The 8,807-nt window shown below is 36.3% G+C and overlaps 1 long non-coding RNA gene across 1 annotated transcript in view; it reads left to right on the top strand.

Annotated features, from left to right (window-relative positions):
- The first annotated feature begins 858 nt into the window (after nt 1-858).
- LOC128648099 (uncharacterized) overlaps nt 859-8,807 on the top strand; it is a 61,016-nt gene continuing 53,067 nt past the window's right edge. Inside the window, exon 1 of the long non-coding RNA XR_008400510.1 lies at nt 859-874. This is a non-coding gene — a long non-coding RNA (uncharacterized LOC128648099). The remainder of the gene's footprint in view (nt 875-8,807) is intronic.

Below are 8,807 nucleotides of genomic sequence, written 5' to 3'. Positions count from 1 at the left end.
ATAGTTACAATAGTCAAGGCGGGAAATGATGAGAGAGTGGATTGATGTCTTAGTTGTGTCTTGTGTGAGGAAGTGGCGAATTTTGGAGATGTTTTTAAGGTGGAGATGGCAGGAATTGGCCAAAGCTTGGATGTGGGGAGTAAAAGAGAGATCTGAGTCAAGTGTGACCCCAAGACATTGTGCATGCGGGGTAGGGGTAATGATGTTATTAACAATTAGAGAAAGTTGAGGAGTAGGGATTTTGGAAGAAGCGGGGAAAATAAGGCTCTCAGTTTTGGAAAAATTTAGCTTAAGGTAGTGAGAGGACATCCATGATGAAATATTAGAAAGACACGAGTTAGTAAGGAAGGGGATAAATTTATATCTATAAATAATCATCTATATATAGGTATAAATATATATTTGTGCAAAAAAAATATCATATATATATATATATATATATATATATATATATATATATATATACATTCTATTTCTTCATAAATACATATATATGTATTTATGAAGAAATAGAACATATTCTTCTTTGTACACAACATTGGAATGTGAAATATTCATATATTTTAATGTCTGGTTAGCAAACTTGAGAATATAATATCATGTTTGTGTGTGAGTAGGGTGTTCCCCCCCCCCCCACTTGTTTAGCTCTATTGACGAGGGAATAGGATATTGCGCGAGCATCAGGATAGTTCGCAAGTGAAAACAGTTTACTTTCAACTCATAATACAAGCATAACTTGACGTGCAAAAAGCTTACTTCTAGCGCAGTTAATGCTTGAGAGTGAGCTTTAAATATCGCTCCACTTGTAATCTAGCCCTGTATGTGCACACATACATACCAAAGGAAATGGAAAGACGACTCTGATGAAAAAGCGGTAAGTATCAGTCTTATAGATACACTACATTATTAGTGGAGCATAAAAGTATAATTTGTTATTAATGACTGACCCCAATTCACTAGAGGCTGCCTGTGCAACTAATATTTAATATGACATTAATATCCAATTTAATATCTAAACTGCCCACCTCTTGCATTAAGTCCTCCATCTGTTTGGCTGTCGTGTGTACAGTGGTCTGAGATCTCACAAATGCTGTCAAGTGTAGCACTAAACTAGTACTTATTTATAAATATTTCTTAAAGGGACATGAAAACCCACAATTTTTATTTCATGATTCAGAAAGAAAATACAATTTAAAAACGTTTCCAGTTTACTTCTATTATCAAATTTACGTCATTCTCATATTATTCTTTGTTGAATAGATATCTAGGTAGGTAGCGTGCATATGTCTGGGGCACTACATGACAGGAAATAGCGCTGCCATCTAGAGTGCACTTGCTAATGTATAACATTGGTGCAAAATTGCTGCCATATAGAAATGCAGACACGTGCACACTCCTGAGCTTAACTTCCTGCTTTTCAACAAAGAATAACAAAAAAAGAAAACAATTGTATAATAAAAGTAAATTAGAAAGTTGCTTAAAATTGTATGTTCTATCTGAATCATAAAATAAAATTTGGGGTTTTATGTCCCCTTTAAAGCCCGGCTGTACAAAATAATTGAGGATGTTTATAGCTCAATAATTTCAATTATTGCATACATTTTCATTGTTGAACATTTTTTCAACCCAAGCAAAAGGTGATAAACACATAGACTAATAGAAAGGGGCTATAAAAGAGATGTTATCAATAGGTGAAGTAAACCAGTTTGATAGAAATTCTTTGCTGCAGGACAGAAATAAAACCGTCAATAACAGGAAGTACATCAACAACAATCAGGTCACCTTTGTTACACAATACTCTACATTTTGTTATGATATTTGTAAAATTATCCGCAGACACCTTCCTAACGGCTAGATTCCGAGTTTTGTGGGACGGCTATACCGCTGAAAAATTGGGGAACGCATATTGCGAGTCGCGGCGGTATAGCTTTACCGCAAGCATTTTAGCCTGTAACCCAACCCTCCATTCCGCACTCAAAAAAATGACGTTTGAGTGCAGGATTTTCCATAGCGCCATATTACAGGTTGTGCAGTCCGGCTAAAATGCTTGCGTTACAGCCTATACCGGCACGATCCATTCCGCCATCTGAGAGCAGTAGTTATGGATTTTGCAAAACAAAACTGTTGCACAAAACTCATAACTAAAATGTTACAAAGTACACTAACACCCATAAACTACCTAACTCCTAAACCCACATCGCCGACACTAAACTAAACCTATAATACCCTTAAACTGCCGCCTTCCTGCATTGCAAATACTATAATAAATGTATTAACCCCTAATCTGCCGCCCACCCACATCGCAGACACTAAACTAAACATATTAACCTCTAAACGACCGGACCCCCACATCGCAAAACACTACATTAAACTAATAACCCCTAAACCTAACACCCCCCTAACTTTAAATTAAAAGTTACAATATTACTATCTTAAAATAAATAAAAACTTACTTGCGAAAAAAAAAACTTAAATTAAACTATAAATTAACCTAACATTACTATTATAATAAAATTAAAAAAACTACCAACTATAAAACTAAATTTAAAATTTAATAAAACCTAATACTATGAAAAAAGTAAAAAAATTTAACGTTACAAAAAATAATAAACACTAAATTATGAAAAATAAAAAACTCTAAGACTAAAAAAAATAATAAACAAAATTAATCTAATAGCCCTATAAAAATAACCCCCCCCCCCCGAATAAAAACACCCCCCAACCTACAATAAACTACCAATAGCCCTTAAAAGGGCCTTTTGTAGGGCATTGCCCTAAGTTACCTGGAAAAAAATACAAAGTCCCCCCAACAGTAAAACCCTCCAGCCAACCAACCTCCCAAAATAAAAAACCTGTCTAAAAAAAACCTAAGCTACCCATATGCTCATAATGGGCATTTGTATGGGCATTGCCCTTAAAAGGGCATTCAGCTCTTTTACTGCCCTTAAAAGGGCATTCAGCTCTTTTACAAGCCCAAAGCCCTAATCTTACAAAAAAAAAAAAGTATAAAAAATTTAACACTAACCCCATAAAATCTACTCACAGTTCCTGAAGTCCGGACATCCATCTCCATCCAGGCAGCGAGAAGTCTTCATCCAGGCAGCAAATGGCTTTAAATGTTTAAATGTGTGTACATATATATTTATGTATTTATATGTGTATATATGTATTTACAGACATATATACACATATAAACACATAAATACTTATGTACACACACACACACACACATATATATATATATATATATATATGTGTGTGTGTGTAGCCATTTGCAGTTAAGTAGATGAAAACATGCAAAAACATATTTATGCAATATTTATATTTAAAAAAGTGTTATACTGTGTATTTACTGTAAATATTTCACATTCCAATATGTTATATGTATTTGTAAATAGATATTCATATATATATCTGTATACATCTATACCTTTATTATTATCAGTTATTTGTAGAGAGCCAACAGATAACGCAGCGCTAAAAACATGGGTCTAAAATGCAAGGTGACAATTATGGGTGACAAAGGGATTAAGAACCTTGCAAGGAGTTTCACTGTTGTAAATCATCTCTCATGAAGGTGATCTACAAAGCAGCTAGGTTCGTAGGCTTACATGCTAAGAGGGTTTAAGGGGATAACTAAATGAGATGTGGATGGGAGGGAGAGTATCTGGAGACTAGGTTGGAGATCTGGGGGTCTATTTATCAAGCCGTCAACCGCAAATACGCTGGAATTCCGCAGCGTAATTGTGGAGAGCTTGATTCGCCTTATTTATCAAAGGCTACAAACCGGCAAAAGTAGAATTTTGTGACGTAACCTACGATCCGCCGGTTTCAGTCCGACACAGATCGATGCTTACGTCACTACAGATGTTCCGAATGCAAATTCGCCACTATCTGACTACTTTTGCTAGTTATCAAATAACTACCAGGTACGCTCGCCACTATTCCGGCCCAACGTACCTGGTTTTCAATCCACAGGAATAAATGGAAGTCTGAAAGCAGCGAAAGCTTATGTTCGCTGCTGCCCGATATCCCATTGATTCCTATGGGAGAATAAAAGTAACGTTTACACCTAACACCCTAACATGTACCCCCGAGTCTAAAAAACCCTAACCTGCCGCCCCGACACCGCCAACACCTACATTATACTTATTAACCCCTAATCTGCCACCCCCTACACCGCCACCACCTACATTATACTTATTAACCCCTAATCTGCTGCCCCGCCACCGCCGCCACCTAAATAAAAGTTATAAACCCCTATCCAGCCACTCCTGGAGCCCACCGCAACTAAATAAAGTTATTAACCCCTAAACCCCTGGCCTCCGACATCACTAGCACTTATTAAACCTATTAACCCCTAAACCGCCAGCCCCCCACTAAGTTACAAAAAATAAAAAATAAATTATCAAAGCTTTAAACTAATTACACCTAATCTAAGGGCCCTATGAAAATAAAAAAGCCCCCCCTAAATAAAAAAACCTAACCTACAATAAACTACAAATAGCCCTTAAAAGGGCCTTTTGCGGGGCATTGCCCCAAAGTAATCAGCTCTTTTACCTGAAAAAAAATACAAATACCCCGCCAACAGTAAAACCCACCACCCACACAACCAAACCCCCAAATAAAAAGCTAACTAAAAAAACCTAAGCTCCCCATTGTCTTGAAAAGGGCATTTGGATGGGCATTGCCTTTAAAAGGGCATTTAGCTCTTTTGCAGCCCAAAACCCTAATCTAAAAATAAAACCTACCCAATAAACCCTTAAAAAATCCTAACACTAACCCCTGAAGATCGACTTACAGTTTTGAAGATCCGACATCCATCCTCCAAGAAGCCGGGAGAAGTCTTCATCCAAGCGGAAAGAAGTCCTCCAAGAAGCCGGCCGAAGTCTTCATCCAAGCCCGCAGAAGTCTTCACCCAGACGGCATCTTCTATCTTCATCCATCTGGCGCGGAGCGGATCCATCTTCAAGACATCCGACGTAGAGCATCCTCTTCTTCCGACGGACTAACGACGAATGAAGGTTCCTTTAAATGATCCAAGATGAAGTTCCCTTAGATTCCGATAGAATTCTATCAGCCAATCGGAATTAAGGTAGAAAAAATCATATTGGCTGTTGCAATCAGCCAATAGGATTGAACTTCAATCCTATTGGCTGATCCAATCAGCCAATAGGATTGAGCTCGCATTCTATTAGCTATTCCAATCAACCAATCAGCGCTTGGATGAAGACTTCTCCTGGCTTCTTGGAGGATGGATGTCGGATCTTCAAAACTGTAAATCGATCTTCAGGGGTTAGTGTTAGGATTTTTTAAGGGTTTATTGCGTGGGTATTATTTTTAGATTAGGGTTTTGGGCTGCAAAAGAGTTAAATGCCCTTTTAAGGGCAATGCCCATCCAAATGCCCTTTTCAGGGCAATGAGGAGCTTAGGTTTTTTTAGTTAGCTTTTTATTTGGGGGGTTGGTTGTGTTAGTGGTGGGTTTTACTGTTGGGGGGTATTTGTATTTTTTTTACAGGTAAAAGAGCTGATTACTTTGGGGCAATGCCCCGCAAAAGGCCCTTTTAAGGGCTATTTGTAGTTTATTGTAGGTTAGGGTTTTTTTTTATTTTGGGGGGGCTTTTTTATTTTCATAGGGCCCTTAGATTAGGTGTAATTAGTTTAAAGCTTTGATAATTTATTTTTTATTTTTTGTAACTTAGTGTTTATTTTTTTGTGTAACTTAGTGTTTGTTATTTTTTGTAACTTTGTAATTTTTTAGTGTAGATTTAAATTATTTAAATAGGGTTAGGTGTTTAAATAAAGAATATAGTTATTTTAATTTGTAGTTTAATGTAATTTTAGTTTAAAAGTTAGGGTAGACTAATTATTATTTTAATATAGTTTAATTTAATTTTAAAGGTAAGTTTAAATTTATAATAAGATAGGGATGAGTTAATATTTAATATAAAGTTAGCGGGTTGTTAGGTTAAGGGGTTAATAGCTTAATTTAGTTTATGGCGATGTGGGGGGCTGGTGGTTTAGAGGTTAATAACTTTATTTAGTTGCGGTGGGCTCCGGGAGCGGAGGGATAGGGGTTAATAACATAATGTAGGTGGCAGCGGTGGGGGGCAGCAGATTAGGGGTTAATAAGTATAATGTAGGTGGCGGTGGGCTCTTGGAACAGAGGAATAGGGGTTAATAAGTTTATTAGAGTGGCGGTGGGCTCTGGGAGCGGCGGTTTAGGGGTTAATTACTTTATTTAGTTGCGGCGGGGTCCGTGAGCGGCGGTATAGGGGTTAAACAGTTTAGTATAGTGTGGGTGCTTAGTGACAGTATAAAAATAAAGCTGGGAAAAAGCCGAAGAGCAGCGAGATCGATGACTGTTAGTTAACAACAGTCCGCTGCTCATCACGCCTTACTTGAAGCGCGGCTTTTTGACAGCTTTTTAGCTTAAATAAGGAAGATCAGCCTGGCAGAGGCATTTATTATGTATTGTAAGGGAGATAGGCAGCAGCTAGGGAGGCCAGATAGGATATAGTTACAATAGTCAAGGCGGGAAATGATGAGAGAGTGGATTGATGTCTTAGTTGTGTCTTGTGTGAGGAAGTGGCGAATTTTGGAGATGTTTTTAAGGTGGAGATGGCAGGAATTGGCCAAAGCTTGGATGTGGGGAGTAAAAGAGAGATCTGAGTCAAGTGTGACCCCAAGACATTGTGCATGCGGGGTAGGGGTAATGATGTTATTAACAATTAGAGAAAGTTGAGGAGTAGGGATTTTGGAAGAAGCGGGGAAAATAAGGCTCTCAGTTTTGGAAAAATTTAGCTTAAGGTAGTGAGAGGACATCCATGATGAAATATTAGAAAGACACGAGTTAGTAAGGAAGGGGATAAATTTATATCTATAAATAATCATCTATATATAGGTATAAATATATATTTGTGCAAAAAAAATATCATATATATATATATATATATATATATATATATATATATATAAATATATATATATATACATTCTATTTCTTCATAAATACATATATATGTATTTATGAAGAAATAGAACATATTCTTCTTTGTACACAACATTGGAATGTGAAATATTCATATATTTTAATGTCTGGTTAGCAAACTTGAGAATATAATATCATGTTTGTGTGTGAGTAGGGTGTTCCCCCCCCCCCACTTGTTTAGCTCTATTGACGAGGGAATAGGATATTGCGCGAGCATCAGGATAGTTCGCAAGTGAAAACAGTTTACTTTCAACTCATAATACAAGCATAACTTGACGTGCAAAAAGCTTACTTCTAGCGCAGTTAATGCTTGAGAGTGAGCTTTAAATATCGCTCCACTTGTAATCTAGCCCTGTATGTGCACACATACATACATATAAACACACACATATAAAGTATGTATATATATATATATATATATATATACATATACATACACACACATGCTTTTGAGCCCTTCCCAGCCCAGTCAAATACATTTAGAATATAAAATATAATTTTTTAAATAATATAACATGTTTTTATGGGGGTTTTTTAAATTGAAAATGCTTCAAATGATCTCTCTCTATATATACTATAAATGCCAGTGACTATGGGCTAGGGGAAGGCCTGAAACATGTTTGGCACTCTTTTCCACTTTTTATTTTGGATATCCTTTGTATGAGAGGTGCAGATAATACTTGTACTATATATATATATATATATATATATATATATATATATATTTATATATATGTGTGTGTGTAAAAAATCATATAGATAGAGAGGTATAGAGATATAATTTACAAAACTATATATATACATACATACATACATACATACATACATACATACAAGTTGCTAGTGAGCCCAGCACTCATTAATAGAAACAACCACCGTGGTGCCTTTCAAAAAATTTCATATAATACAAGATGGGAAAAGCACACATCCGGATTTGCACAAACAGTGCATTTTTATTACAATAAATGCATTGTTTGTGCAAATCCGGATGTGTGCTTTTCCCATCTTGTACTATATATATATATATATATATATATATATATATATATATATGTGAGTAAATAAGAGACTTTTTTGAAGCACAGTGCTTGTAAGGACAGGCGACTGTGCTGGAGGCGCACAATTGTGTAGGTAGTGGAGAGAAGCTGCTGGAATAAACGGTGTAAAAGTGTTCAGAATTTGCCCTTTAAATTCTAGACACTGGATAAGTATTAAGTAAGAAAGATTGTGTAAATTCTACAGCGCTAATCTCTGTTGATATATAAACAGTTTAATAGACCAGTTTGAATAAGCTCAAATAATGTCTACAGTAGTGCAGTATTACAAATGCAGCTTATGCACACAAATTATGATACACAGACTTGTATAGAGTTTCGTAGGAGGTGTATAATGTCCATAAAATCTCTGCGGTATACCGCAAGATATAAATAACAGTATTTTAGGAACCAATGATTGACAACAGCAAAGACACTTCTAATGGCGAGTCCTTAAACGGTCTCTCAGTTCACTTACTTCTCTGTCCTCAATCGTATGAGGTAAGTGATGAATGGTATAGACAGGTCCAGAATGGAACGAGATTCCTTCCGTTTTAGCCAATTTCTTTTCCTCAGGCTCACTCCAGCGTTACCCTTCCTTCTTTTTTCCCCCTCTTATATACGATTAGCCCGCTTGTCACAGGAACTCCAGTATGTATATTTAGGGATAAAGAAGGGGACCAAACATAGTGTGATACCGTAGAATCAGTGTATAATTTATTACAAATGAAAAGTGGTACTCACAAGTCTGTCCTCAAACATATGAGGTATTGATACAGCGT

This window comes from Bombina bombina, chromosome 2, assembly GCF_027579735.1.
Source record: "Bombina bombina isolate aBomBom1 chromosome 2, aBomBom1.pri, whole genome shotgun sequence".
Classification (NCBI taxonomy): domain Eukaryota; kingdom Metazoa; phylum Chordata; class Amphibia; order Anura; family Bombinatoridae; genus Bombina; species Bombina bombina.
Note: the sequence above shows the minus strand (reverse complement) of the source record. Positions and strands in the feature narration are given on the sequence as shown.